Raw genomic sequence first — 18,797 nt, 5'->3', positions numbered from 1 at the left:
CAACCCCCCCAGATCCTCCTATCTCATGTCACTGAAGCTACCTGGGAAGAGAATTGTAGGGCGGAATAAATAAATAAATAAATTTGTATAGTCCAGTCTCACTTGCAGTTTGAATAGCACTCTTGTCTCCCGCGAACCTACCTGTGTTCAGAAAACTTGGTTCTGTGGAGGGGTTGGTTGTGGGGGAAGGTTGGTTGTTTTTTTTCTTTTTTCCCCACTGATCTGTGTCTCCAGAGAAATGAGTAAAGCATTACAGATGAATGTGGCATAGAAGAAAGAACATATGCTCTACATGCATTTAAATAGCATTTATCTTACTTTTCACTGACGTAGTGGTGAAATATGTTCTCTTTGCTTTCAAATTTTAGGGACGAACAGATGGTAGAAAGCTTAGTTTTGGGTATTATGTCCATCAAAATAACCTGTATTGCAAGTACCTCTTACTATAATTGGGGATTTTAGCTGCAGTAGAATCTGGACTCTAGGAAAAGTCGCTTGAAGAAGCAGTATACCAAAAAAAGGGCTGAATGCTGTCCTATCTTTTTTTTTTTTTTTTTTTTTTCCCCCCCCAACAAAAATACCATTCTTCAAGAGTGTGATAAGAAACACGCTCACCTTTTTGGCCCTGCTTTTGCTATGGATGGAGTGAAGCCCAAAGAACCCAGTTTCTAATCTGACTCCTACCTCCCTCCATCTCCAGATGTATCCTGTTAGCCCCATAGGGACCTATGAAAAGAGAAAGGAAAGATTTGCCAAAGCTGCTCTTTCAAAAAGAAAAGCCCAGCGGTCCCAAGAGTGTCTCACCTACTTATCACTCTTTAGATAGTCCTAAAAATTCTGAAATTCCCAATGTAAAATGCGTTTGGATGCACATTCTGCCCCAGCCACCCTGCTCTGGATAACACGTGTTGTACCAAACCCTTGTGGGAAGTGAGGGATTCTGGTGGTGTATGAAAAATTGCAGTCAAACACTGCAGAGTAAGCTCGATCATTTGCTTAAAGCACTGCAGAAAGGGAAAACTTGGACCTCGAATTAAATAAGCTTTTAGGGGGGAGGATCATGTAAAATATATGCTTACACCATATCCAGCATAATGGGAACCTCGTCTGATGTGCGCCTCTAGGAAGGAAATGCTTATGTACTGCTGTGTTTGTACAGACATGTGAATGATCTCATTATGGGTTTATATATAGGCAGGCAAATTTTGAAACATTCAGAAGCTGTCTTGCACAATTCTAGAGGATTTTAGTTTGGTTTGGGTTTTTTTTATTTTTTTCCCCACTGGGTTTTTTTTTTTTGGTTAGTATGGTTTTTTGTTGTTGTGGGTTTTGTTTTGGTTTTGGCTCTGATCTGCCTGTTCTGCTCCTCAGCACTTTTCCTGGTTCAGTGACTCAATTTCTAATCTCTTTGGCTGCTGTGTGTTTTGCATGAATTTAATACCTGGTCAGCATTATCCCAGCTTCATGGAGGGAGGTCTCTTAACGCTGCCATTTCATTCTTGCAGCTCAGATTCAGGGTTAGTTAATTGCGCAGAAGGGATCTTCTAGCAATGTGTTTAGGGACTTTAAAAAAAAAAAATAATCCCAAGAGGGAAATGTATAATTCCAGCCACCTTGCTGGAAGGGTGCCCAACCCAGCAGCAGCAGCATTTAAAAAGTCACCGTTTGCCAGTAATAGCTGCAGAGTGGCAACAGTGCTTCAGTCTTTTCTCCCTATGTTTAGAAAAAGAAATAAATGCCTCAAGGATGCTGAAAAATAATTATGGGAAACATACTTCAGACATATCTCTCATTTTTGGAGACGTTAATCATTTTAGTCACAAAATTACAATGTATCATCAACGTCCCTCCCATTATTTTTCCTTCAGGATTGTTTTCTTTAGAACTGAAAAAACACAAGAAAAGTGTGGAATAGAGTTATCTGCATACAGAGAAGGAATCCGACCATATTTTATTTACCTACATAAATAATTCTTTCATTTAGTGTAGACTGTATCTCACATTTGGGCCCTGTCAGACTGAGAGCTATCGTTCTGATTTTATTTATCTACATACACTGAAGTGTGTATTTGTTTAAATTAAAACTGGGGCTCAGAGACCCATAAAATGTTTAAACATGAGCACGGTTACAAATTGTCTGGTGTGTATTTACCATGGCCCCCCGCTGCTTGATATGAAGTTACTTCATTGTGTTTGTTTGCATCATCTGTTCTATAATGCTAACAGCATTTTATTCATGGAGTAGAAGCCTATGTTTGTGCATAAGGGGGAGATTACTTCTTGTCTGTGCTGGATCAGGTTAAAAATTAGGGGTTTAACTGGGTTTGGGTTTTTTTAAAAGAAGGAAATATATTTGCTCAACTTTTTTATAATTAAATACTTAAAATATTATTATAGGGATTTTCTTCTACCTGAAAAAAATGCAAAAAGTTTGGAAACACAATGGAGAATTGTCAAATCTTATTGCACAAAAGAAATAGCGTCAGTTTTAATCCATTTTTTTTCTCCTTAGTGGTTCTGACATTATGAAGAGCTGTTTTAATCCAGGGTGCTGCCTCTTCGTCGTGGTTTGGGTGCCTATAAATGATACTGCACCAGATTTAATCTCCTTTAAGGATAATACATTTAAGGGAGAGAGGGTAGGAACTATACTTCAGGATTTTGCTTCTCTATGTAAGGAGGGTGTTACATGGATCCCTGATTTACTTTTAAATAAGTCTGGCCAAATGGCAAGGGTACCAGCTTCTAGTGTTTCCCTGGGCCAGGAGCTGTCATTAACTAGACCAAGGAGGAAGCATATCTTTGTGCTTTTTATGATATACATACGTATATATGACATTCAACAAATAATGTGGCTCTCCTGCTATTGAAGTCATAAAATTCAGTGCAGTTTGGCTCAGATCTGGCTGCATGCACTTGTGCCAGCAAAGGCTCTCACCAAGCACTCTACCTCTTTTTAAAACATACAGGTCAAGCACACTGCGATGTATGTTCAAAGGATAGAAGGATAAAAGCTGAAGTTGTTTACAGAAATCTTTGGCAGTAAGACTCAAAATTCAGGGAAGCTGTAACGTGCTTCCAAATTCCAATCCCCATCCACGCTGGATTTGCTAATTTGGAGCACGTGTAGCTAGGCTTGTGTTCAAGCAAAGCTACGCTCAGTCCATGGGTGGAAAAAGAGTGTGCTTTGCATCATTTTGATAGGAGGACACATTTATTAATTGAGCTGCTTCTTTTAGAAAGATGTGGTGTAGGACCTAAACTTAAAAGGTACCGCTCGGGAGCACAGGGGCGTAAGAACAGCCCAACCAAGAGCCCTGCTGCTGGCTGGCCAGGCTCAGAGACATGGGCCAGGCAGGGCACCTCCCTTCCTACAATCTCCCACCTACAAGAAATCTGCAGAGAGCATCTCCCTGTGTTTAGTAGTCTCCAAATTTGTTTTCTCCTTTGTGGGACCTGCCTGCCTCCACTTGTCTTAGGGAACGACCCGGAGCCAATTCCAGGTGTGTTACCCCAGCAAACACAGCCCTGACACAAAACATGCCTTTATGTCTCCGTATACATATGCAGATCTACACATGCTGCAAACAAGTACCTGGAGATGTTTACCAGCTCCCAACTGATAGCCAGATCTCTGCTGCCTCCCAAAACCCACCTCTCCCTCCCTCCCTTACACGAGGATGCCTGGGCAGTCACAGTCCTTATTCTGCAGCTTGTCCTAACTCAATCTCCAGCATGTCCTTTTGACCTGTAATTTTTGGAAGTGATTCGGTCTCTCTCTTCCCAGTCTCTGGAGGTTAACGGTGGAGGTTACAGCTGTAAAGGGCTTTATAGCAAACACAGCTTTGTGTAGTCTTTGTAACCACATTGCTGATCGCAACAGAAATAGGTTGGAGCAAGAATTCAGATGTGAAAGCCACAGAGCCTAAGCAAACTTCCTTGTAGTTCACAAGGACCCAGGGTAAATTTACCCTGCTCCACAGAAATTATACTCTTTCCCATTTTCTGAGAATAAAAGAACATCGGAAACGGGAGTTTTCACCGCTGCCCATTAATCCAAGAGTGTGCTGTGTTACCCCATTACTGTCATCCATCCAAACTGCGGGATAAGCAGAATTTTGTCCTAGGACTTTTGGACGGGTTTTGCAAGAAGCACAAGAGCTATTAGTTCTATCTGGATGAAATGGGGAATGCAGTGAAAGCATGCCCATCAAAAGTTCACAGATTAAGTGTATCCCTCGAAGTGATGATACAAACATTTCCCTACTGGCAAACCAGATTTTAAGCCTAACTAAAGTGACATTGTTCCTTTAAAGAATTCTTATCGCTTTCCTACCTTGAAACATCTTAAAACCCCTTCTCCTTAACAATTCCAACTGCATAACTTCGACATGTCAAGGTTATCTATAATTTCTTCATTTTCTTTCAGAAGGGCTTCCTACCTACACACTACATCATGCATCTTTCATTACCACCTTAACGTGTTTATAAAATATTGATAATTCTTTCCAAATGGCTTTGCAAATGCAGCCATGTGCCATGGTATTCCCTTCAATTAGCAGCATATTCGTCTGTTTACTGAAGTGACCCCGTATTCAGAAGCTGATCCTGAAAATGAACCTTTAAACTAAGCTTTTGCATATTTTCAGTGCTTGTGCCAATTTTTGCCTCTGGTTATATTCAACATGCACCCTGAGTAATTTTATTTTTTTTTTTTTAGTTCTGTGAAGTTACTCTCAAATTACACTGCACTAACTGGGGACAGAATGGGGTTAGTGGAGCTACTCTTTTTTTTTTTTTTTCCCTGCAGGAACAGAAAGTACAGAGTAGATTTAGCCCAGACTTGCATTTCAGTACCTGAGAGCAGCAGAGGGTTGCTCTGGATTTGTTCTGGAGAGCTGAAGTAACAGTAAGGTTACTCTCCAGTGACACCAGTAGAGCTGAGTTTTGAATTGAGCATCCAGTGTGTAAATTAACACCTGGAATTAATTTAGCATCACCTTTGCTAATGAGAAAATAGAAATGCTAGTTTATAAAACAAAGCAACACACAATTCAGGGGGTAGAATAAGTGATAAGGAGGACTTGCTGAAAGACTCAGCTGCAACCTCCTTCATAAGGCAAGTTTGTTGTTAAATTTAATGGGCTATAGGTGTTGATTGGTAGAGTCGTAAAATGAACTGTTAATTTGCTATTCTAAGAGCGGAGAAGCTAAATTATGCAAATTGCTTTTAAAACTAGTCTGTTCCCAGCATACAGTATAACAAGGTAACATGGCCCTTTCCACACCATTATTTTTAGGACTCTTCCCGATTGCCATCATTGGTAAATCTTAACGCTTTGAAGTGCTGCAAGGCTTTGATTGCCTCTGATCTGCACTCTCGCCAATGCAGCTCTGTTAGGGGCTGCCACAGTGTCAGCTGGGAAAGGGGCTCCCTTTTATCACCCGTGTTTGAGCACCTACCTGAGTGAGATTTTAAACTGACAGCCCAAAAGAGGCAGCGATGCTTGTTGCTTTTAGAATGACATGCAGGGAGAGGGACCGCACTGGGAAAACGAGCACAAACCTTGGTGAATATGCAGACTTCATTCATCTGCTCCACAGTTGCAACTACATCACTCAAAGTCTAGGCTGGGAAGGTGTCAGCGTTTACACTTTATGAAGAATGAAATGTATCCTGCCAGATCTGGTGTTTCCAATGCAGCTATGAACATGTCAGCCCTGGTAAGCTCAAAATGAGCACCTGAGCAGATGAAACACACAGCCCATTAGAATCAGCATACATGGGGCAACAGGTAGCACATCTGCAGAGTGCGATGTGATAAATAACGAGCAGGCACCATGGATGCATGAAGAGCTGTCTCCCAGGATAATGCTGAAACATAGCAGATAGGATGTGTGAGTTGTCTTGGGCTTTTTGTGCCACAGGTGTGGTGTGGGCACCGACCGCAGTACTGCAAACTTCAACACTCTGTCCACCATGAGATCAAATTTGCTCCTGCTCAGAGAGGGGATCAGTGGGCCACGTTCCTGTCGAGTTAGCCAGAGTTCATCCTGAGGCCATCTCCTCCTTCATGGGAACAGTAAAGGTAGCGTCCAGATCAACAGCTCGGACTTCACAGGGCACCAACTAAGGATGTGGTTCCTCACATTGATCTAGTAGCCAAGTCCATATAACAATTCCTTATCTTCCCAGGCCCCTGCAGGTTTCTGGGACACACATAGCTCAACAAATACTTGCGTTGCAGAACCACGAGAGCACTATCTGTCAAGGCTGGAGAGGGGACAGAGCAGGGACCTCTGCCTTCGCCTTCATAACCAGCATCATCCCCCAGCATGAGTGTAACAGGTCTCACAGCCCGTAGCCATTGTCCCAGGACTCTGCTGGCTCCTCTGTCACATGTTTGTGACTTCTTTTGGAACCATAACACTTGGAGCTATAATTTATTCTTTAAGACTTGTGAATATCTGGATGCTTCAGGGAGAAACTACATATACTACACTGACCATGGACTAGCTGCTTCCTCGCTGTTTCAGACTGGAAGTCTTTGTAGGTTGGGGGATTGCAGCATAGATGAAGACTTTTTCAATATCCATAAAAAATAACTTCCAAGTGAGCAATATTTCTACCAAAATGGCTTTTTTTCTTTTCAGTGAGTTAGAGTAATTTGTGCTGGTAGGCGAGCAGAATTCTGCATCTAATATTGACGCTGAGGAGAGGTATAAAAGCTATTACACCCAGTGCCAATAGCTTCTCTTTTCTAATCAAAACAATGTCAAATAAGTAAGAGAATAGGAATGAAATAAGCCAGTTCTTTCCAACTCGCTCGTCCCTATAAACCAAGCAAGAAAATGTGATGGCATTTCAGATATTTGGAGCAACCACCTATGACGTCTTGCAAAACCCTGTGGTTTTCTTGTGTTGTTTGTTTGGGGTTTTTTATTATTGCTATTATCATACTCACAACTGTTAAGTGAATTGCTGAGAAGGTTTCAGCTGAACATCCAGCAGAAACATGCCTAGGGCAAGAACGGGGTTTTATTTATTTAACTTCAGAAACAAGGAAGGGAGGAGGGAATCTCTCTCATACGTGTCCATCTTCAGCTGAGCGTTACACATCTGTTTATTTAGCCAACATCCGTTCCCTCAGCACATCTGTGCTGGGCTCATTTGCCCTCCTGCTCTGCGCACCTGGGGGTGAGGAGCTTCTGCCAAAATGCCTCAGGCACTGCTGAGGGAGCAGCGCAGCCCACGTCTCCCTGATGCAGGGAGAGGGGCTGATTGGTTTGGAGGAGAGCAGTGGGCACATGCACCCCTGCCCTTCTTCCTCAGCTCTGCTAGAAACATCTGAGTGCTCACAGCCCCCATCTTCGACCCTTTGCTTTCACAGGTGCACCACTGCCTTTGCAAGCTCTTCTTCACCAGCTGGGCATCCTTCAGAGCCCTGCTGTGGAAGCTTTGTTTCCTGGAGGGCACTGGCATTGCTGTTTGTGTTGGAGAGGGCAGTCACACAGGGAAAGGGAGGAAGCCCAGGGCTGAGCTTCAGAAATACTTTAAATTAGGGGTTCCTAAACTTTTTTTCTCACAAGCTGCTGTTGAAGAAACTGAGCTGTATGTGGTTGCTGTTACAACCCAGCTCTGTACTGTGTTGTGCACGTCACTGGGCAGAGGCACAGGCAAACCCCTCCTTGTCTCCTTGTCCTCGAGCGTGGAAATAAGAGCTTAGACCAGGGATGAGATCTTGAGTTGTTCAGGCAGCGGCTGCTCCAGAGGAAACAGCACATGAGACTTTTTGTTATTGTTATTTTTCTTTTCCGTATCGGTTATGAAGGAGTTTGTGTGTGCAGTCTGGTAGATGACTCGTTTCGACTACTTAAAACCAAAGCACCTAGAGTGCAGCCATCCTTAGTATAACTGCAGCTATCTCCATTGAGGCAAAGACTCTTTATATCACTAAGAAACCACCTGTGAGAGTTGCGGGTACTTTACCAGGTACATCTGCAACAAGCTGATATCTGCACAGAAACGACTAAAGTCTCAGCTTCTCTCCCCAGCCTTGTCTTGGGCTCAGTGTGAGTCCACGGCAGCCTCTCAAGGGCTCCAAAAGCAGCTTGGTTATTCCATGGCCTGATTATTCCAAGAGCCTGTTCAGGATGCAGATCTCTCTCCTTGGTGGTATCCCTTACCAGGGATAGGGCTCACGTAGGAGGTGACAGGAGCTCCCACATTAGCACAGATGAGATTGGCCACATGGGCACCCAGCATCACTTGGCACTGAAGGGGTCAACACCAAGCGCAGGAGGGATATAGCCCCCAAACCACAGACCCCACTATTGGAGCACACCAAGCTCTCTCCCAGAGCAGAGTCCCGCTGCCTCAGGGGACCAAGCATGATCACTGACTCTGCAGCTCCATATCTCAGCTGGGTTTGAGACTGCCCTGCTCTCCTTCAAATTTGCTGTAGTCTCTTATTTTTGGCCACCTTTTGTTCCCTAGTCCCTCCCTTCCCAGGGTAGGAGGTGGCACAGGTGACTTTGGCTCTCCAGTGGCAATGGGAGGAGGAAGAAGGGAGTAAATCTGCTCGCCAAGGAGGCTCCGTGTACAGAGCACTCCTCATTGCCCAGCTGTCAGCATTCAAATCAATTTATACCAAGGGGTCAGACTCTCACACCTCATTTCTTTTCATTACATCTTTGATTAAACACTTCTCTTTAAGTACACCTCCTGATATCAGTAGCTCCAAGTAACAGGCTTGGTGTTAATATTGTGATATCATTGCTCTGAGAAGCACCTTATATCTTGAGTAGCTTCAGGTAGATTTCTCAGAGAAAGACATTTTCCAGCAAGGGTGGAGGACAGCAGAGTTCAGCCATCAGCGGTAGGCCTGAACTGGAATACCCCGGACTTTCTGGAAACATAATATGTGAGTTGACATTTCATTGATTATTAACCACAGAATATTTTGCTCAAGTAAACATAGCATTGCCCTGTAGTTATACTTTATATGTTGGTATATTACTATAGTAACAGTAGTATGATGTTTAGTCTATTTTAAATTAATCCATGTAAGAAATAGGCAGAAAATAGATGCTAGTTGCAGGATTTATTCTTAAAAAACCCCAGAGCTGGCTATCCTATGAAAGGAAGACAGTGCTATCAGTAAGGCGAGCTGGGTGGTGCAGACTCTGCCCTGGTCCACCACTGAGGGATCAGGAGCAGGGTGCCTGGAGCTGTTCTGCTTTTTATGGTCCCTAAAACAGAACTATCCACCAACCACATCATAGCTCAAGAGGGCTATAAGCAATCCAGGCTATTTATTGTCCAAAGGTGATATACTTTGTTGTAAAAAGAGAAAAAGGACCGCATTTAGCTGCCTAAATTAAGAGCCAGAAGTTTGCCAATATGTTTCTCACTCTCTTCACCTTAAAATCTCTGCAGGTATTTAGGCACATCCCTCGTTCAGTAGGACGCAGCAGATAAAATGGCTCATTCCTTCCCCCTGTCCCCACGAACAAGTGGGACCAGACAGGGAGTTGGGGACATGTCTTTGAGTGGGATCACTGCCACAGCACACTTCACTAAAAAACAAACCACTCTTATTCCACACTGCAAATATTTGCCTTCTGTGCTACATGGGGACATTCCCAAGCACTGGAGAGCATCCGAGGCAGCAGTGAAAAGGCATTAATGAATCTCTGCTGATAAGCACTATTTACCTGTTTTGCCTGACCTCCAACTGATAAACCAGACGTACGAAATGGCACATGCTGACATGTCTTGCTGCTCTTCTCTGCTTGAAGAGAGCATTTTATCCTCCACGCAGGTGCATTTGCATGTTTTTCCACCCCTAGTTTAGTTCCGCGTCACTAAAAAACACTTTACACGGCGGTGGTGAAATGAGTTTGTGCTGTCTCACTGCCTGCCCTGTCTCTCTCTGTCTTGGGGTGATATTTCCCCTTCCCTCACAGCGTGCTTGCTTTTGATGGTCTTTGCATGCACGGATTTTTTTTTTTTTTTTTTTTTATCAAATCCTAGATTAGCCAGAACTGGAGATGGAAGATCAGCCCAAATGAACTTGATTAACGAGTGCTCGGGAGATCTGAATTTCACATCCAGTGTTGTGCAGTCACTTGGACTATAATCCCAGCCCAATGCTTAATGATATAAACAGTACTAATAACTCCGGGTCACCTGTCTGGGGAAGACAGATAAGGAATTGAAAATTATGCACATTACTACCAAATACTGTTGAGTGGAGACCTCGATTTTTATTTCATTCCCCTTATGTTCTTGCCCTGATTGCACAGCAAATAAATTAGAAATTCAGAATTAAAGGGTCTGCTAATTCAAATTGATCTGCAGCCTCTAGCACCCCGTTCCCCACAGAAGGTATAAATGTATCCTGGTATCCACCCTACGACAGCAAATCTTTAGTCCTCTCTGCTGCATTGTCAGAAATAGGAGAGAAAAGACTATTTTCAATGGCACCAGGAAAAAAAAAGTTTGCAGAGGGAGCAGGTGATGTTCTGCTTTATTGTATCAGACAATTATTTGCTAGCAGTTAATATCCACAGTCCTATTTCTGTCCTTACAAACCAAACGGTAGCTTCAGCTTGAAAGTCATGCTCAACTTTCAGGGCAAAATGCAACCCATTCTGGCCTTTGGAGAGAGCTGAACCTCCAACAACATCTACTGTCAAGCAATGGGGAGAGCTGGTACGAGACTCAAGACCGTAGGGCAGCCAGCAGCCCCTCGCATCACTTTTTAGACTAAGGATTGATGGGGGTGCACAGCATGGTGGAGGATGGTTTATTTAAAATACCACCTAGTAAAAAAATCAGTCCCAGAGCCCTAGGGTGACCTTTGTGGATATAACTCTGTCCTCTTTCCTATGAGAAGAGAGAAGATGATAAAAAAAAAAACAAAACCAAAAACAAAACCCAACAACAGAGGGAATAAATGAACATATTTTAATGCAGGGACCAGAACTGATCAGCCTTCGCAGTGCCGTAGGCAGGGTGCCAGATTTGGAGTAATGCCTCAGGCCATCTGGACTCGTGGGACAGTCCCTCCTGTGTGGCCACACAACTTGCATGAGGTCTCATATGGGACAGCCCAGGTCATAGCAGCCCAGCCCTGGCACACGAAGATCTCATTACAGGGACGTTATTTATATTATTCCTCCTTTCATGGATGTAAATTGCTTTGGGACAGGTGAAGTCACCTGCCACCTCTTCAGTGAGCTGAGGGCCTGCCGGGTGAAATTGGGATGGGATGGATTATTTTTGGGTCTGACTTCTGAGCCCATGTTACAGCTGCCACCCACCAGGCAGGGAACTGCAGATGAAAAGTGCCCTTTGAGCAAAGTGAAAATAAAGAGAAAGCAGTGCTGTTACTGTAGATTACATTTCTCTCTGTTGCTAGCCATGTGACAGACAGACTGTGTTTCTCTATTTGTACCTGGAACGCTCCAATTTCTCCCGATAGTCTTAAAACCTTATTTTTAAATCTTTCTTTTGACACTTATGGTGTGACTTGATTTGATAAATAAAACCTTCTGGTGCTGTTGTTCAGGCCTGAGATTAAACACTTGATGCTCTACATAAGGAAATGTTTTTGATGGGTGAATTTAATAGCTATGGGTTAGCTAATAGCAGGGCTAAGTTAATTGCAGACAGTGCAATTCACAGGTGAATTGCAGTAGGACCACATAGCCAGGCCCGTGAACAAAAAAAAGACCCTTCACTATGGATTGTCTCTGCTGAACATCATGTTTCATGCTGTTTGTGATAATTTGATGGCATTTTATTTATAAGAACAGAACAAGCAAAGTTACTTTTCCAGTAACTCAGAAACGACACAGACTAATTTTTCAAATTTATTGTGGAAGATATTTTTTATTGCTCTGGAGCAATGAGAGCCATATCTGAGTCATCCTTCTTGCTGATTATGTCTAGTTGGTGAATAATACTGCAGTCTACCGTGCAAATTTAACATCTCAAAGCTCTTAATACTTACATCTCCAAGTATTTAAGGCATGCCAGTTGGTATACTTATCTCCTCGTTACAGATGTGGAAACTGAGGCATCTGGACAAGCAATGAGCACGGCATCACCCAGCAGATCTGCAGCAGTGTGAGGGCGTAAATGCAGGATTGGACCACTTCCCGTTTCAGCTTGCTGCTTGAGTTTGTAACTTTATTCATAGTATTAATAATTAGTTGCATGACAGTAGTCACCTAGAGGCCCCAAAATGGACATATCTCCATGTGTCCTTCATGTGTCCTGTCTGGCCGCAGTCTGCATCCTAAGAGGCCTCTGATGGTGTAGAAAAAGTAGGCAAGAGAAAGCAGAGGAGTGATGCACTCAATTTTGTCTCTTGAGAGCTGGGTATATGATCCTGTGTTCTTATATCCCGCAACAGCAATCAAGCCAATAGACCATATATTCAAACTCTTGGCCTTCTTGTCTAACGTGCTAGACGAATGGCAGGGTTTATTTCATTATGCGAACCTTTTCAACTGTTCATTTACCAAATTTCTATGCATTATGGCTTGTGTTGTCCTTTGTATACCGACTCTGCAGTCCTTTCCATGCAAGATTTTCCTTGTACTTATGAGGTTAGTTGGCAAAGTAGAAATTATCCATAGCCCAGCAATGCTTTAACACACGTGCATGCACAACCCCATTTAAACTCAGGCTGGGAAGGTTAAACACTGTGCAGTCTGCATCACTGAGATATACAGTAAATTCCTTTGCAGAAGTATGAGCTTGTCTGATTCTGCGAAAAAAAAAAATGTAACAGCATCAGAAACATGACATGCAAAGGTCAAGGCAACATTGATCCATGAGAACTATCTGCTACAGTCAGCTCTATCCTTATGTCGGTTTCGATGAAGATAATTTATACTTTTAAATACACATACATATGCATACATAAATTTCTATATAGTTTTGAGGCTTGTTACATACTGTAGTTGTGGCTTTTGCTGTATGTTGGTGATAAAAATCTTTAAATTCCTACATGGTTTGGGTCTACTTCAGATACTGGATCTCACCCTAGATATGATCAGCCTGATGCAACTGCATTGATGAAGGTCATCTAATTTCTTAAATTAACTTTGAGAGTGGGTAGACTGAGAATAAGAGGAGAGAGAGGTGACCTGTCCCCTATCACATGAAGAAGGAATAAGTGATCATGCAGTGGATCCAAGGAGACCCAACTCTCATTGAGCTTTCAACCATTTTACATGCCACCTTTTGTAAGTTCCTCTATGAACTTAGACTTTTACTTTCATATTGATTTTCCCGGACTTGGTTCCCTACTTTTAAAACTACTGAAGTGGTAAAATACCTCCTGGCATTAAGGACAAACTTGCCTGTTGTCATAAATGCTCTTGATCAGAGATCATTTAAACTAACAACATTACATCACGTCACCCTTGTTAACCAATTTGCTTACCTCTGTTTGCAAAGACAAGGCAGGATAATGCTTATGGAAATTCCTGCATTATAAATAATATGGGATGATTATAACTGTATAGATCTTGGCGAACGGTCTTGCTTAAGAAACCCCATACTCAGTCAATTCCTGGAGATTTTCAACACAAATAATAGCTTACAGCATGTAATCGGCTTCCTGGCCTCTTGCCTGAACCATTCACAGTTTCTGTTCTGCTCATGGACTTCTGCATTTATAAGCACTTTCTTTTATCTAACCCTGAGAGTCCATCATGTTTTATTTACCCTTCTTTTAGCTCAACCTATGCATTTCGAGCTACACAAAAATCAATAAGTGCGTTGCTAATTTTATCTAGAGAAAAAAAAAATTACTAGAGAATTAAATGCAGTTGTTTTTGAAGGCTGTTTTTTGAGGGATTTTGTTTTGTTTGGAGGAGGAGGGTTTAGCTAACATGGATTTTGAACATCTATGTATTTATGTTGCAGAGTCAATATTTTTGCAACCATCGTGATTTGTACCTACCTTTTATAACAGATGCAAAATTAAAAGATAGCTTGGTTTTCTAGAGCAATTTGTCAATGGAGCCTCGCAAAAAGTAGACAATTCCTAGGCTGGCCATAGGGAAGTTCCAGAGGAACTAGTCACATCCTCTAATGGAGTGGGGGGGAGAAACAAGGTCTTGATATTAGGACATCACTTTGGACCAGGGACCACTTGACTATACCCTTAATGCTGTTCCAAATTCTCAGAGATGTTAAGTAGATTGCAGACATACTCTGTGCCTCTTTCCCCGCATGCAGTGGCAGGTCTTTTTATATTAACCCTATTTGCCAAGCAATGAGAAGATCCCAGCATTTCTGTGCTTATGTCTCCGCCTTTCCCTCCAGAGTAAGTTCCACCTTCCCATTACTCTTGTTTGTCTACATCTGTGACACGGTATATTTCAAAAAAGATATGTACATATTTTCCTCATGTGTGTACCTAGAGAATAGTGAATGAACATGCAGCATAAATTTAAAAAATAAGAAAATTAAATAAATATTCCAGAGCAATCAGTCTGCCAGCAGAATCTTTCAAAAGCACAAAAAATATTCAGGGCAGAAATAACTCTCAGTCCATTTAATTCACTCATAAGAAAAGGGGGAAAAAAAATAAAAATCACTTGCTTTTAATTCTGAATGGAAATGTGCTTTGGACCAAATCCTGCAAGATGCTGAGCTCTGAGTGTTAGCCTTTGGACACCTTCTGCAAGGCAATAAGCACCTTCATCCTCTAGTGAATTCAGGGGGGAATTGAGCATCCTCAGCACTTCGCAGGATTGTGCCTTTTGTCAGCAGGGCTTGGGTGCTTATTTGGAAAGAGATACTTCATGTGCTGGCAAGATAATAACTAGATCTAGGAGTATCCCCCTGGAAGTAGGTACTTGCTTTAGATCTCGTAGACATTGTCTTAATTGTACACTAAATCAGAAGTAGATGGAAGACAGTTCAGCCAAAGGCAGCAGAGCAGACTGCCCTGGGCTTTGGTGATACCGTGTATTATCAGCCCCAACCAAATGCTTTCTAAATAAGGTTCATGTTTTGTGCCATAAACTCCGCTGGACTGTTACTCAGAGTGATCTGTTAATGCATCTCTAAGCTAGATTCCCTTTATTTCCTTTCTTTCTTCTTTCTCTTCCTTTTTTTTTTTTTTTTTTTTTTTTTTTTTTTTTTTTTTTTTTTTGTGGATAATAATCAACTTGGAGAGGGTTTTTAAAAGGAGAAAAGGTTATTTCACTAGCATCAATTTTTGCATTAAATGTGCACTTGGCCAAACGCCAAAATATTTAATATCTTTGCCATCTGTCCCAGCTGAATACAATATAAGATATATTGATTTTCTTTTCTGTTGGTTTGTTGTGGGGTTTTTTGTTGTTTTGGTTTTTTGTTTTTTGGGGTTTTTTTTAAATTTTGGCTTGAGACAAGGTTAAGACTTTAAATTAAAAATAAAGGAAGTTTGGGGTTGTTTTGTTGGGGTTTTTTTTCCTCCAATAGCATCATAATCTTTGTCTAAGACCAAGCTGGCTTTTGACATGCAGCTGGTGCCAACTGTCTGGGGTTATAAATTATCTTTTTGGAAATGCTTTTTTCTCTGGACACCTATGACTGTGCACATCATACCTCTGTGTCAGGAAGAGACGTTCCTTTCGCTCACTGGGAGGTTTCATTAGAAAGGTTCTTTAATGTGGTAGGAAATGCAGCCTGTGCCTTTTTCAAACCGATATGGGGCTTTCCAGTCCATCCTCCTCCAAGTTAAGGACAGCACCAGGGAGGCAATTCTGGAGCACAAGGAAATCTCAGTGGAGGTGCTCCACTGACCATCAGCGCTCTGGAGGAAGAACTGAGCTGGTTTGTGTGTGTCACGTGGCAAAACAGGTTCCTAGGTGATGATAGGGCTCTCTGGGCAGGAGCCCAACTGTGCTAATAACTAAATGCTTTGGCCGTTGCCTGAAAGCTTCCTTCTGAGTGGTGCAGAAGAAGGGGAAGGTGGCATTTCCTAACGAGGCAAAAGGCAAGCCCAGAGGCAGCCTTCGCTGAGCCATGGGGCTGATGACCAGGCTTGCACCCTATAGCTGCAAACCTGCACTGTGTAGCTTAGCATTAATGGCTAGATTGCCACTTTTCTCCATCGTCTTTTCAGCAGATCCTTACCAAAGGACACAGAGAGAGAGACTAAATCTTCTTAAGCCATTGCAGTGATCAAGGTTCATTCAAGGGCCAGACCCTCTCATTTTATCCTAGCTTGCTATTTGTTTTAATGACCTTCTGCTTTAGTAAGTTCTGCAGCTTGAGTTCAGCCACAGAAATTAACGGGAGCATTCAGAGGAGTTTGATTAGCTTCACAGTTTTATTCACATAACCCTGAGTATCACCCAAGGAAAATACTAGGTACGTTTGTAAGCAATTATCTGTGTGGTGTCCACTCCCCTTCCCGTCTCCGTAATGTAACCTGATTCACTTCCACAGGAACTCGTGTTATTCAGCTAAAGTGCTCTTCCAGGAGCCCGACTAACGCCACAGTGCTGTGCTATGGTGTTGTCATCTTCTTGTACCATTTCATTATTGTTTTAACCTTATTATGTTGTGAGAACCTTTGTGTGGTTTAGTGTGCTGGATAAGTGGTGCAGGTCACTAATGTACCTCTAATCTGGTAATAGATAATTAATAACGATTACAGCTTCGCTGTATGATCCCACTCCCCTTTGTGAACACTCCAAGTCACTCGATACCCTATTGCCAACCATCTGTTTACACGCTCTGGCATAAATGATGCCTTTTCCCACATCGCCCCTACTGACCTTCGCTCCTGCTGATCATCTGATCCATCCGTGGGTCCATCATGAGGACTGCACAGGCCTAATGTGGTCTGTGCTCCTGTTCTCAAAGCAGACAGACTAATCTGCAGTTCGTTTCTTATGCATATGCCATTCGGATTGTGCGAATAGAAAGGACCAACTTGCTGGCTTTGTAGATGAAGTCAGATGCCTGTTTGCAGTAGCATCCCGCTTTTGACTTCAGCTGAGCTGTGCTAGTTCGTGTACACTGATCCAGCTCTGACGACTGTTCATCCACCAGGCTGAAACCAGCAGCCAGCAGGAATCACTGCTTCCCGCATATTTGGAAATCCAATAAGGTCATCTGTAGCATAGATTCTTGCACAAGGGCAAGTGATATTTTTCCATCAGCGTAAATGTGTGTAGCACTAATACTAACAATATTATCAAGCTGTGCATTGACAACCCAATCCCCTGTGGCAAGAAAAACATGGCATAGTTTCCCTGGACAGAACTGAGCCATATTTGGTTTTCACCATTGTTGCAACAGGAGGATTTCTTTTTTAAAAATATTTATTTTCTATTTTCTTTACCCCCACCCCCAACATTTCCCTAGGCACAAATTAAAAATAACTGCTGTGTTTTCAGATTGTTAGGAGAACTCTGAGCTGGAGCTTTATAACTAAGATGGGTCTTTACCATAAATCAGTGGAGCCCAGCCTTTATTGCAGGGCAAACCATTTGCTTCTGGACGGAGTCAGAAAAGGGCAATTTCTCCCTGAAAACCACATATATGCTGCTTGCCTAGCTCTCCCAGAGCACTCTAGATTTACTGAGCATGCAGAGCATATTAACTCTGCTCCTGCATGTACATCCAGCAATTTGCAGGCGCATAGCTCTTCACTCGGGGGAATCCCCGGGAAGGGGCATGGCTGGAAGCAGGAATGCCATCGCTGCAAGATTTTGTGCCTAACTAGGAGAGGCAAGCTGAGTGCCTTGCTCCACACATGGCTCCAGCACCAGTGCGGCTTGCCACCTCTCCCCCAGAGGCTCCTGCTCTGGTCGGTGGTGGGTGCGCGTTAGCAGCCTGATATGGAAGGTGCTGGTGCCCCTGCTAGGAAAGAAGGGAAAGAATTGAAGGCGGGGTGAGCTGTCCTGGCAGGTTGCTGTCTTTCTCCTCCATCACCATATTAAGCTAGTCACAGGTGCAGTGAAAACAAAAGGCTTGGGGAGAAAGCACTACAAAGCTGCATCAGCAGCGTGGTTCATCCACCCTCCAGGCGGCCACGTAGGTGCCATGGGGAGCATCTCCAGACCCACACAGCCAGGCACCCACCAGTGAAATATCCGGGCATATGAAACGTCTATCCCCCACTTTCAGGTTTTAGTACTAACTGGCTGTAGTAGATGCAGACAAAAGCAACAGTGTTGCAGCCTGCCAAAGCTTTATCCATCCAGTGATGATGCTTTATTTCTCTTTTGGAACCGTGGAAAGAGATGCATCCTTTCCACTTTATTTATAAATTCCCAAATGAACATAATGCTAATTTTAAGCATCCACCGGAATTTCTCTGAACCAAGAGCTGAGATGCTGTGGATTGCATTTTATGTGTTAGTGTTCAGACAGCCTATTGCTAAGTTAGTCCTTAAATAACAAATCATCAGTGTTGCTATGAAGAATTCTTCACCTGCCCAACACAGGAGCTGCTCATGCACTACCAGTGTAGGCTATCTCTCTGCTTTCTGTCACAGGAGAGACTGCTTCTAAGACCTTTATTCTCTAGTTTGAGAGAAAATCCTGATCTTTTCAATTTAAGATCTTTCAAATTAAGACTATATTTTGGTGTGGAAAGGGTTTTTGGACACTGGAATGGGGCCACCTATCAACCTTTCAAGTTCTGAATTTTTCAGTGCCAAGTCCATGTGCTTAGTTTATCACATGGAGTTTAGCCTGTGTGCTTGGAGGAAAAAAAAAGAAAGAAAAAAAAAAAAAAAAAAAAAAAAAAAAAAAAAAAAAAAAA

The 18,797-nt window shown here is 42.7% G+C and overlaps 1 long non-coding RNA gene across 1 annotated transcript; it reads right to left on the bottom strand.

Moving 5' to 3' along the window:
• Positions 1-12,020: 12,020 nt before the first annotated feature.
• On the bottom strand, positions 12,021-17,063 carry LOC113486491. Its single transcript, XR_003399597.1, has 2 exons — positions 16,801-17,063; positions 12,021-12,782 (listed from the first exon to the last, which is right to left on the bottom strand). It is a non-coding gene; the product is annotated as an uncharacterized LOC113486491 (long non-coding RNA).
• Between the last annotated feature and the right edge of the window lie 1,734 nt (positions 17,064-18,797).

The sequence above is a fragment of the Athene cunicularia genome (genome assembly GCF_003259725.1).
Source record: "Athene cunicularia isolate RWA chromosome 17 unlocalized genomic scaffold, athCun1 chr17_part1, whole genome shotgun sequence".
Classification (NCBI taxonomy): domain Eukaryota; kingdom Metazoa; phylum Chordata; class Aves; order Strigiformes; family Strigidae; genus Athene; species Athene cunicularia.
Note: the sequence above shows the minus strand (reverse complement) of the source record. Positions and strands in the feature narration are given on the sequence as shown.